The 13044-nt window shown below is 39.3% G+C and overlaps 1 protein-coding gene across 5 annotated transcripts in view; it reads right to left on the bottom strand.

The window, feature by feature from the left end:
- The window catches only part of CAMTA1 (calmodulin binding transcription activator 1), a 2166856-nt gene that overhangs the window by 777722 nt on the left and 1376090 nt on the right, over nucleotides 1-13044 (bottom strand). The window lies entirely within an intron of this gene.

Below are 13044 nucleotides of genomic sequence, written 5' to 3'. Positions count from 1 at the left end.
CTGTAATACATTGCCACAAAATGACATACTGAACTACATAAAAAAACATAGCTGAAACAAAAAGTAAAACAAAATGCATAAAACTAGAACTCAACAAAGTGCTACACCAATACCACATTACAAAACCAAAAGAAAAAAGAAAAAAAAATTAAATCTTCAGTTGCAACAAAAGAAAAAAACTAGAAAGAAATAAGTAAAAAAGAATACATCCACTGCTGAGGATCTGAGGGGACATGCGATGCTGTGTTTGGAAAAGAACAACTTAAAATTTTAGGCTAAGAAAATAACTCAACATTATTAAATGTCCATACAAAAAAAATCATCTGCATCAAAAATAATAATATACAATTCTACCACAGCCATTCTGGGAGCTACTTTATGCAAAATGATAATCTCTGAAACAGCTAATCCTGAGAATCAATCTAGCTGAAAACCACTTAAAGCAATCGTTGAGGTTGCATGTACAACCAGAGTTAGTACATCTAAGATGGGAAGAGAGCATCTTACCTCACACTGGGAGTTCACTGTTTTTTTCTTTATTGCTGAACTTCCAGCAATACTGATTCACGTTAAAAGCACTTACAGAGTTTGCTGTCAGCAAAAAAGATATGAATCCCTCAATCTATATCACTTTCTAAGCATGAAATTCCCAGTCTAAATTTATGGATGCAAAAATCTGTCAAAGCAATGTCTTTATGTAGGTTTCAGCTATGCAACATTGAGTAAACTACTAAGCATCAAATAAACATGCACAAATGTTGACTGGCTGAGTTAATCAAAACAGTTTGTAATAAACACAAACTCCAAGCAGTGATGGCAATATCTTAGATAACACAACATACTGAGAAACCTAGGATATTTCCACTCCCTACCAATGGTTATACCTTTTGTAACTAATGCATGTCTCAATATCATCCTCTTTGACCTAAACGAATGAAAAAAAAGTAAATGAAACTCCACAATAAATTAATAATTCTTCTTAAACTTTACCATTTTAAACTATGATGAAATAATTGATACAAATATAAAACAGACACGGATGCTATCCTTAATAATCCAAATAAATCTACTCAAGATCTGGCTTTGCGATGCACAAAGATGGAGTCCTAACTCTGACCCAAGTGACTGGGGTCTGATTAGCAACCCTTAGAGTGGAACAATCAGGCACAGAAGGGAGGAGTGAAGATTTTTAAGTGCATTCGGAAGCACAGGCTGTGGTGTATATTCCCTTGTGTGTGGGGGGAGGGGGCCCTCTGATCCGGCTGAAAGGGGGAGGGACATAGGTGTTTAGAGATACTGCCCCTCATGAAATAAGGGGACATCTTCCATGTTCTGCCCATTGAAAGGAACATGTCCCCTCCAATGATTCACCAGGTGCATGCAATTAAGGATGAGGAATAAAACAAACAAAAAAAAAAACTTTGAACCATTCCCAATGGCTGCCTGAGTAATGACCCCTTTAAGTCGGCTTTCACCTGGTAAATTAAACAAACTGGATAACAGACCATGCCAGGGTCTGATGATCTACAAAGTAGTAGGGGCAAACTGTTCAGAATGCTAGCAGTGAGTTGTCTGAAGTTATTAACTTCTGAATCTATGAACACATACTAGCAAACAATAAACTAACATGGTTGGGAGGGTGGCCTAATGGTTAAGGTGTTGCCTTACAAACACAAGGTACAGGGTTTGAGTCTCACAAGGGATAACTAGCTAGGCTTAAAATGGCTCACAAGGGCAGTTGGCCTAGTACTAATCTATGAACCTATGAACCGATATATTTAACGGAAAGAAAACCTTTGAAGGAAAAGCATACATTAAAACTAAATGCATTTGAAGAAAGCACCTATCTTTCAAAGTGTATTGTAAGGAAACACAAAACAAAAAAAGAAGTTATGTACTCAACATAACATTCCATCTGAGTTCTCCATCTTCATTTAACCTTGACTGATGAGTTTGGTTCCAATACTCAGCCGTTTTCACAGCTTGCGCAAGCCAAAAACTTCCGAGCTTCAATCCTACCCAAAATGCATCTCTCCTAGTTACTGCAGATTGAGTTTGCAGATTAGAGCTAAACAGACATAAGGATAGACAGCCTGATGAAACCATATCTGCTATATGAAAGTAGTGAAGCAAGGCAGAATATGTCCAATCTGTTACATCAAGGGCTTTAGTAAAGCTGGGGGAAGGAGGGAGGAAAGTCAAGAATAAATGAAGATGGACAAATCAGATGGAACATTATGAATACATAACTTCTTTATCTTAAGTTGTCAATCTTCATTTTATCCTTGACTGATGGGACAGAGTCCCCAGCTACCTAGATCTTGGGCAGACTCAAGAAAGGATGTTCCTGAGAACCACTGAACCAAAGGATGCTCTTCCTCTGGCGACCAAGTCCAATTTATAATGAGTGATAAAAGTGTGAGGGTAAGCCCAAGTAGCTGCTACACAAATGCCATCCATTGAAGCTCGAGACTGAAAAACTGCTGATGTAGCCATGGATCTTGTAGAAGAGGCAAGTCAATATTCTTTTTGTCATAAATAAAAGCTATACAATCTTTTAGCCATCTGGTCAATGTTACTTTGCTGACTGGTTCACCAATTTTGGAACTTGAAAAAGAGACAAGCAATTGGTCTGGTTTTCGATAATCTTTTGTTCTTTGCAGGTAAAAACATAACTGTCTATGAACATCCAATAAATGAAGGGTATATTCTCATTTATTTGTAAAATTTGGAAAGGATGCTGGAAGATTAATACTCTGAATAATAAAGTCTGATACTACCTTAGGAATAAAGAAGGGATTCGTCTTTAAGGCAACTCTGTCCTTATGAAAAATCAAGTGTGGCAGTTTGAAAGATAAAGCTTGCAATTCTGAAGGTTTTCCAAGATACGTATTTGAGGTCACATTCAGCAGGAGGTTCAAAGGCAGGTTGTACAACAGATTGTAAAACTAGAGTAAGGTCCTAGGGAGGAATAGGATTCTTAAAGGGAGGTTTTAATAAAAGAGTTCCTTTCAAAAATGCTCTGCATAACTTAGGAGAAGCTAGGGAGTTATTTCCAATGCCATTATGAAGGTTTGAAATCTCTGCCAACTGAACCTCAATAGTGAAAGGAGATGCTCTCGCATCAAAAAGAGAGGCTAAAAACTCTAAATTTTTTTCGATAGGCGCTGTAAGGAGGTCAATATTCCTTTCATGGGAACAAAATGTAAATCTCCTCCATTTACTCATAGAGACTTTACAGGTGGATGGCTTATGAGAGGCTAGTATAATTCTGCATACTGGAGAGGGAAGGTTAATGGCCTGGCAATTAACAGAACTGGAGGAACCATGCAATCAACTTGAGGTTCTGAAGGTTCGGGTGAATGAGGTTCCCTGGATGAGAGAGGAAATCTGGAGTTGGATCCAGAGTCCAATGTGTTCTCATCAGATAAGGCCAAAGAAAGGGGAACCATATTTGTCACGGCCAAAAGGAGGGAATGAGGATTGCTCTGCTCTTCAACCTTAGGGCTTTCTGAAGGAATTTCAGAATTAAGGGAGGTGGGGGAAAAGCATAGTGGAGTTTGGGGGACCAAGTGTGTAAAAGAGCATCCTTGGTGGGGGGATTAGGACAAAGTAGTTGCTGCACTTGTTGTTGAGGGGTGAGGCAAAAGGTTCACAGCAAAGCAGGCCCCACTGGTAGAAAATCATTTCTGCCACTTTTGGATTGAGGGACCACCACATTTTTGTCTGCTATCACATTGGATCTCCCCGGAATATACGTTGCTATCAGAAACTGGTTGGAAGAAATCGCCCACTGACACACTCTGAGAGCTTCTCGGCATAGAGATAAAGATTTGGTTCCCCCATGTTTGTTGATGTACCAGACTACTGACATGTTATCTGTCTGTATCACTTCCCTACAGGAAGAACAGTTTGAAAGGCTTGCAACATTAAAAGCACTGCTCTCATTTCCAGGACACTGATATGCAGACTGGCCTCAGTGAAAGACCAAGTACCCAGTCCTGCCCAGATAATGCCTTTCTATCCCATTTGGGAGGTGTCTGTGGTCACTATGACCTTGGGCTGAGGTGAGACAAAGGGGCAACATAGAAGAATGTTCTTCGAGTGCATCCACCAAGCTAAATCCTTTCTGCAAAGACTGGTAATGAAAATCTGATCCAACATAGACTGGTGAAATATAGACCACTGAGATGCAAGTAGCCCTTGAAGAATTCACATATGAAATCTTGCCAAGGGAACTAGTTATCGACACTGCTAGAGAACCCAGGGTTTGTAAAACTAGACAGGCTGGAACATTCCTATTGTGTTGTATCTTTTGAACCTGTTCTCCGATTTTTTGTAATCTCACTGGAGAAAGGGATGCTATAAGCTGTCCTTGTATTTAGTTTTGCTCCTATGAACTCCAAGCTCTGAGTTGGAGTCAGTTAAGATGTTTCATAATTCACTGTAATTCCTAGACTGGAAAATGTCTGTAGGACATAATCTCTCGCTATAATAAGCAGATGCCTATTCAGAGCGGAAGTGAGCCAGTTGTCTAAATATGGAAACACCCATAATCCTTGCAGTCTCAAGTGAGCTGCTACTACTGCCACTTACTTGGTGAACACCCTGGGGGCTGTGGTGAGGCCATAGAGCAAAACTCTGAACTGATAGTGACTGGCTCCCAGCCTGAAGCAGAGGAACCTCCAAGAGCATTTGTTGATTTTTACATGGTAATATGCATCTGAAGGTCTACTGAGCACATCCAGTCATTTTTCTTCAGAAAGGGAAGACTGGACTGTACAGTGACCATCTGGAATTTTGTCTGTTGAATGGATTTGTTCAATAAACTGAGATCCAAAACTGATCCAGTTCCTTGTCTTTTTTAGCATGAAAAAGAATCTTGAGTAAGTTCTGGACACTAACTGGTCTGGTGGGACTTCTTGGCTGACTCTTTTATCTAGCAGTCTTTGAATCTCTAGGACTGCTGGTTCCCTCTGACTGGGTGGGGGATTCTTCTGGTAAAACGAGGGGGAAGAGAAAAGGGTACGACATAGCCTCTGGATATAATTCTCCACACCAAGGAATCTGATGTGATCTCTAGCAAGGTGTTTAGGTGCAGGGATAAGCGTCCCCCAACTGCCTCCAGAGGAAGGCAATTGGGCCTCCATTCAGAAACGTTGATAACGTTTCCTGAAAAAAGAATCTCTGAAACCCTCTGCCACATGGGCAATGTCTTCCGTTAAAGTTCCTCCCGCTGCTCGTGGGGGAACTTTCATCATGTGTGTCTTGAAAAGGCCCTCTAGATTTTTTGAACTACACCTTTTCACCCACTTTCTGATTCCTGAAAAAGGGACTTTGAGGAGTGGAAAAACATATGCCCATAGCAGAAAGGGTCTTTCCATGTTTCTCACACCTGGATAAAGTTTCTCTAACCTTTGGGCCAAATAAGGATGATCAGTCACAGGGTGCATTGATGAATGAAGACTTAAATGGCTCTGCAAAGTCACAAAGTTGCATCCAAGTGTGTCTCCTTATGGCTACATTTGAACATGCTTCTCTGGTAGTGCCTCCGGCTGCATGGGCATGGAGCATTATGGACGAATTAGACACAGACTCCATGGTAGCCTACTGAGAGGTAACTTTGTCTTGTACCTCATAAGAAACAGCTCCTGCCAGGGTACCTGAGAGTTCCTTGATCAGATTCCTTTGAAGCCTGGTGAAATGTGCCAAAAAAATTCAAAGACCGTAATGCAAAGGTTGATGCATCTATCCACTTACCAAATCTATCCATCATCCGGGACTCTGTTGGGTGGATAGATAGAGGAACTTTCCTTGGTTAGTTCCTTTTTCATGGCCACCCCTATGACCATGGCATCTACTGCTAAACCCTTTGCCCAAAACTGGAGGGGATAACATTTTATCTGGTCTCCTGGGAACAGGCTCAATGGAGTGAGGTGCCTTCCATGCCTGTTGAACAATCCAATGGATAAGATCATCAGCAGCCAGAGTCACCTAATAGGTAGACGGACGAGTGCAAAAAGCCTGCAGGTATACTTATTATTCAGGGATAGGGTTTTAGGACTTCCAATCACCTTTCTGTTTCAAAATTTCCAGGATGTCTCCAAAGCAGACATTATCAAGAGGTGATATGGAGGACCCTTCCTCATCACCAAAATCAGTATCTTCTGTGACGGACTCTTGTGGGGAATCTAAGTGCTTTGTCTTGCACTTTTTCATAGGGACCTCCTCAGGGGGAATGTCTGGAGAGGTATCTGAAGAAGACAGAATCTGAATCTGAGTGTCCTGAGGCTTTACCACATGCTGTCCTTGCGGAGGAAATGGCTGGAGGAACTGGACTACAGGAAGGGGTATGCTTTCAGAAGGAAGAAGTCAACTGAGTGGCTGAGGCAGCCAAAGCCCTCTCCATGGCCTCAAAGGTTGAACCCACCGAAGAGGGAAGGGAGCATGGAACCAAGGTAAACTTCCACAGAACCGTGGTCACTCCCATGGTCTCTGACGAGACCTCTCCTAAGGCAGAAGTAGAAGCCAGTGCCAAACTAATTCCTGCCAAAGCCCCAAGGTACAGAGATGGCTTCAAAAAAGGAGGAGTTAACTCCTGCCTCTTGGGGCCGACAAGGCAGCTATGTCTCCAGGAGATCAACAGTCCAGACACAGGCGAAGAACTCAGTGCTTGAATCGGTGCTGAAGTCCATGCGACTGTCGGAACTGAAGCAGCTGACGTTAGACAACTCAAAGCCAAAAACTCCAAGACCTCAGAGGAGGTTAGAAGAGGAGTAGTCAAGGGAGTAAAGGAATGTTCACCATGCAAAGGTGTCGGGGTCGAAGGGGGACCTGAAATCACCCATAAAATTTTCTCCAACAGTCTCTCCACGTCAGTCTCTGACAGGCTTTTGGTGGAATGGATAGAAAAACCGAAGGAGGCTTAGGTCTATGTAGGAAGACCTCTGGCAATTCCCCAACAATGGGATCAATAGATGTGGAATATCGACATCTAGGTGCTTGCCAAGAAGAAATATTTGGCACAGAATTACTCGACACTGAAGTTTTGCTCGGAACTTGGCTCTGAAGAACTGAACTATCAAATTGAGTCTGTACAGAAACACTTGGTGATGAAGGTTCGAATGAAGTGGATGGTGTCATTACAGACACCACAGTATCAGTATTCCTTGGAGCCAAGGAACTCTTTGGCACCGATGATTTTACTTTCTTACTTACTTAACAATATAACTATATAAAAAATCCTTAAGTATAAAAAATTTATTAGAAAATAAGAATACTTTGGGCCCACAGGACAGAAGGAGAAAGGGCACCTACAAATGTGGTAGGTGTGCTCAATGTGCAAATATTTCTAATAGCAATACCACCTACATTAATAGTAGAAACAAAGTCATAGTTAATGATAAGTATTTTTATAACTGTGACTCTACAGGGTTGATATATCTAAGTATGTGCAATGAATGTCAATCCTTCTATATAGGGAAAACTGAGAGGAAATTAAAAAGAAGAATATTTGAGCATTTAAATGATATAAGAAATTGTAAAGAAACTAATGCACTATATAAGCATAGTAAAACATGTGAGAAATCCAGTTTTAGTTTCACTGTATTAGAACATACAGAAAAAGATATAAGAGGGGGGCTCTGGGAAGAAAGATTAGAGTATCGAGAATTGTGGTGGCAAATGACGTTAGAAGCCTATAAACCCCCAGGCCTAAATGAATATATAAGCATAGTACCCATTTTAAAATTAAGAGCAGCTAAATTATAAATGTTTGGATTTTGTTGTATAAAATTAAAAAATTAATTTTCCAGTTTTTTAGTTTCCTTCATACACCTTGGTTCCAACACAAGAAATATTATTCCTCTTCACAATGGAGGTGGAGATGTATATGAATTTTAAACAACAAACTGATTATGTTATATTTATACATATTTTTTAGTGCTTATTATTTACATACAATTTTAACAATGTCCACTAGATGGCATTTTATCCATTATTTTTGTAATGATGTGTCTCCAAGGATTTTAAGATTTAATATAAAACTCTGGAAAAAGATTTATAAGTTTTTAATTCAGTATTAGTATTTAAATGGGTTATAAATGTTTTTATAAAAATATTTATATAACAATGAGAATTGCACTTTAGGTTTGGTTCTTTTATATAAAAAAGAATTTTAAATGAGTTTTTAATGCTTGAACAAAGTAAGTTGATTAAAGCACTTAATTGAATTATTGGATCAATTAAGGCTTATAAAAAGGAAGGTTGGGGTTTTGTTCAGTCATCTGATGAAGTCTGTAACAGGACGAAAACGTATGTAGTGAAAGACGTTAATGTGGATTACTTGGTCTAGTTCGTGTATGTGGTGTATTTGTTCCAGTTCGTTGGTTTTGGAGAGTTTGTCAATAAAATCTGGTTTCACTGCCAAAAGACTTTTTTTCTGGTTTTCCATTCCTTTTTGGATTTCCAATATTTGGCACAGAATTACTCGACACTGAAGTTTTGCTCGGAACTTGGCTCTGAGGAACTGAACTATCAAATTGAGTCTGTACAGAAACACTTGGTGATGAAGGTTCGAATGAAGTGGATGGTGTCATTACAGACACCACAGTATCAGTATTTCCTTGGAGCCAAGGAACTCTTTGGCACCGATGATTTTACTTTCTTACTTACTTAACAGTTGCCACTGCAGAAGAAGGCATAGACATGCTTCTCTTCTTGGACTTCTCAAAATAAGAAGGAGATGATATATCAGTTTTACTTTCTTTCACAGATATAGGCTCAAAGGTGGAAGAAATTAAACCCTTTAATATGAGTTTATTTTTTCTTTCAACTAATGCATGGTGACTGAAACCATGGCAAATACTCTAATCCTCCTGCAGGTGATGTGGTCCTAAACAGTATACACACAAGAAGTGATGGTCAGAAGAAGGGATTTTGTGGTCACACTGCTGACATTTTTTTAAAGCCAGAGGGGCCCTTAGGTTTATCAGCCATACTGCTCACCACACACACACACACACACACACACACACACACACACACACACACACACACACACACACACACGACAAAGAAATACAATCAAACTAAAGTAGAAAATATATTTTTTTTAACTAGAGAAATGGGAGGGAAGAGTACACCGAAGTGTATGGAAGGAAGAGAAGTCTTTCAGCAATGGTAAGAAAGAAGTACACAAAGTGTACGGAAAGAGAAAGAAATACCAACAATGGTAATAACTAGTACACATGAGTAACAAGGGTAGGAGAAAAAGGAAAAGATAACTAAACTAGGAAGACAATAAAATATATTAGTAAATAAATTGACTTAGATCGAGAGCAAAACTGAACACATCTGTACAGTAAAGCCACAAACAAGATCTGAGGCAACTGGGAGAGATGCATTCTGGGTAGGATTGAAGAGCTTTTGGCTTGTGCAAGCTGTAGAAATGGTCGAGACGGTTCCAAGAACCCATCAGTCAAGGATAAAATATAGACTGACAACATCAGATGAAAATATTTGACCAACTGCTTTGATGAGTAGCAAACAAATCTATTTCAGGATGACTCTTAATCCATAAAATATCCTTAAAAATGATTTTTCATCTGTGTGTTAATGTCATTTTCCTGCTTGGGCCATCTGACAACTCATTTTGTAAACCTGGAATATTAGTTGCTGAACGATACAGCTTAAACTATAATATCTCACTTTAGATTCAAATAGTCTCCATATAAAGTTGAAGTATCTGACTTCTCCTTGCTTGTTTACATACCAAATCAGTGTACTATTGTCTGTTTTGATGTAGAGTAGTCTTTGTGGAAAACTCATGAAAGGCTGTTCTTCACTTTTAAACCTCTTCAGACTGATACTAAGAGATATTTCGTGATAGAACTAACTGCGATGCATTAACAGTTTACAGAAAATGGTCAAATGCATAATCCAAAGAGTCTGTTACTGGATTTTGGGTGGGTAAATTAGTGTTATTCTGATGGAAAAGTTGCCCAACCTGTCCTTCACAATTAGAATCATTCTCGTCTGGTGGGTATTTGGATGAACTTCACAGATTTTCTGAGATGCCATATATTTCTGAGATGCCACTGAGTCCTTCTCTTAATAAGTTTTGAAGAAAGTCTAGGAAAATATAAAAATGCATATACCCCAAACCTCTGAGAAGCCACCTTGCTGTGAATTTTTTGTGGTAGAGAATAGAATCCATTTTAAACCGTTTATTAAGAAGACAGCTGCCAACAACTTCCTATCAGCAGAGAGCATGCATCCACCCCATCTTTTGACTTCTCTTCCTTATGGGGAATTTAGACGTATCTATAATAATACTTTTGCTAAGTCAAGTATTCCTGAAGAGTTCATGAAAGTCAGACAAAAATTATTTAATAGGGGATATTCAATGGCATGTTTAGATAGGGCAGAAGATAGGGTGTTTTGAATTGGTAATGGCAGGCTCACAGGTAGTAAGAGAACACATGTGGGAGATCGTAAGGAAGGAGATGAAGAAAACAGATTGTTTCTTGTTTCGAGGCTTTCTCCTTTGTCTGCAACATCCAAAAATTTGGTGGAAAGGTTTTGGCCTACTGTTTGTGAGGATGACAATATTGGACACCTGTTTCCAAAAAAAGTAACATTCTCTTCTAGTAGGCTACTTAATTTAAAAGAACTATTAAATTTGAGTAAATCCCCAATATTCCAATATTAGGGGGGTGTCAAGGGGAGTTATAGGTGTGGTAGATGTAGGGTACGTTGTAGGTTAAAAAACTTGGATGGAAGCAAGATAAATGATGTTAAGTATATGGCAAGGAATCATTTTACCTGTAGATCATGCGGGGTGGAATATATTCTAGGGTGTGGATGTACGCCAACCAGATGGTATGTGGGACAAACTAGGAGGTTGGTTAAAAGCAGAATATTAGAACATCAGGGGGACATTAGAAACAACAGACTTACCACTTTCACATGGCCCATGGGGGTTCAGCAGCCAGTTTATTTTTTGGCATTTTAGCCAATCCGTTGCAGACATAAGGGGAGAATTTCTCTCATACATTAAACAATTTAGAAGCTAAATTCTTTATTAATTTCAATACAATAAACCCTAGGGGTTTGAATCAAGAATTAAATATTAATATATAAAATAAATATTTAATCAGATGTAGGGATGTATTGTGCAAAAGTTATTTAATGCATTTTACAGAAGGTTGATTTCAAATTGGGTACATATGTATACTGAAGTTTAGATTCATGGCATATATAGTTATCATAATATATTTTTAGTATTTAGAGTTTAACTCCTGGTGATCCTGCATTCCTAATTTATTGTATTTATGATAGGTTAGTTTATATATGATTTTTTATTAGATAGTTGCACAGTCACTTTAAAAATTTGGGTTTTGTTAACTAAATGTAATTGCTTAATTGGTATTAATGAGTTGTTAATTCACACCAAAGTAATTTTGAAAATGTATTTAAAGCAAGATGTTGATGCTGAAAATGTATTCCTGTTTGAAGGCATACTGGCCGAGGTACCAGGAAGCATCAAATAAACACTGGAAGCATCAAATAAACACTGGTTGGATTCTATGGTGTATCGTGGTTTTGTCTAAGTGTTCCGGGTCTGCTTTTTTCCATTCAGTTGACATTCAGTGTTTTTTTTTTTGTTTTGGGTTCATTTTGCTAGTTTATTTGCAGTTCCTTCTCTTATGAAGTTTTGAAAAAAGTCTAGAAAAATATAAAAATGCATATACCCCAAAGCTCTGAGAAGCCACCTTGCTGTGAAGACTTGCTGCTAGGGAAATTCTGTTTTCATTACTACAGGTTATTTAACTGTGTCTAGAGAATTTATTGTGATTAAAGGGTCAGGGAAGACTTTCTATAATGTATTGTTATCTCTGTGAGGTAGGAAGACAGTATCTATCTACTCTTTCCATTGCCATTATCAATTAACAAGAAAGAGAAAGAGATGTGCATACATCTCAGATAAACATTTGATAAATACTCTAGCTACTGTGGATAGTGGAATTGGCAGAATTAAAAGCTGAAAATGAAGGTCATATACTTAGCATAATGATACAGCCATGTTGTCTGCAGCTGTCTGGTTCAACCTGTGGGTTATTGGATCTGACTTGGATCCAACACCGGCCAGTTCCTTCAGACTTCAAACTTGCCAGGCTCTGCCTCCCTTACTCACAATTTCTTGTTCTTCATTCTACTCCTCAGATCAAGTTTTCATAGGTTCACAGGTGTGTACTAGGCTAACGGCCCTGGAGCCTATATAAGCCTAGCCCAAGAAGATTCCCTGGCATCATGCCGCTCAAAGTTAGTTTCCAGTGCCCCTGTCAAGCAAGCCCACTGAAGTGATCCCAGGGATGAACTTCCTATTGCCCATCCACTCGTCAAGATTTCTCTTAAAGAGGGCCAGTGAAGTGCTCTGCTTGACGTGAATGGGAAGTTTGTTCCAGAGTATGGGAAGTCTCTGGGTTAGGAAGCTGTCCCTCCAGCATGTTCTGTTTATTGTGGTAATGAGGTTTAGGTCTCTGGAGCATGTAGCACGGAGGGACTGGGATTTCTTTAGGTGTAGCATATCTAGCAGCTCTGGGTCAGACATGGCTTTGTAAGTCAAGCAGAGATCGCCTCTAAGTAGGCAATAAGAGACAGAGTATAGCTGGAGTTCTTTGGGTCTGTCCATATAGGGCATGTGTCTAAGGCCTAAGATCCTCTTAGTGAGATATTTTTGTGGCCTTTCCAGTTGTTGTACGTGTAGTGAGGTACATACCAAATGAGGCATTGTATTCTATAATAGGTATAATGAGGGATGAGTAGAGAGGGATTATGACCTCTTTCTTCCTGGATGAGAAACCTTTTGTAATGAGATGTGCCACATAGAAGGACTTTCTGACTACAGTGGCAATGTGGTTATCAAAGGAGAGGTTGCTGTCAACCTGTAACCCCAGGTCTCATCACACCTTCGGTGTTTAGTGGGCTACCGCCTATGTGGTAGTTCATGGTCACTGAATTTTTCCCAAAGGGAATGACAAT

The sequence above is a fragment of the Protopterus annectens genome, chromosome 14.part0, assembly GCF_019279795.1.
Source record: "Protopterus annectens isolate FY-2018-M chromosome 14.part0, PAN1.0, whole genome shotgun sequence".
Lineage (NCBI taxonomy): Eukaryota > Metazoa > Chordata > Ceratodontiformes > Protopteridae > Protopterus > Protopterus annectens.
Note: the sequence above shows the minus strand (reverse complement) of the source record. Positions and strands in the feature narration are given on the sequence as shown.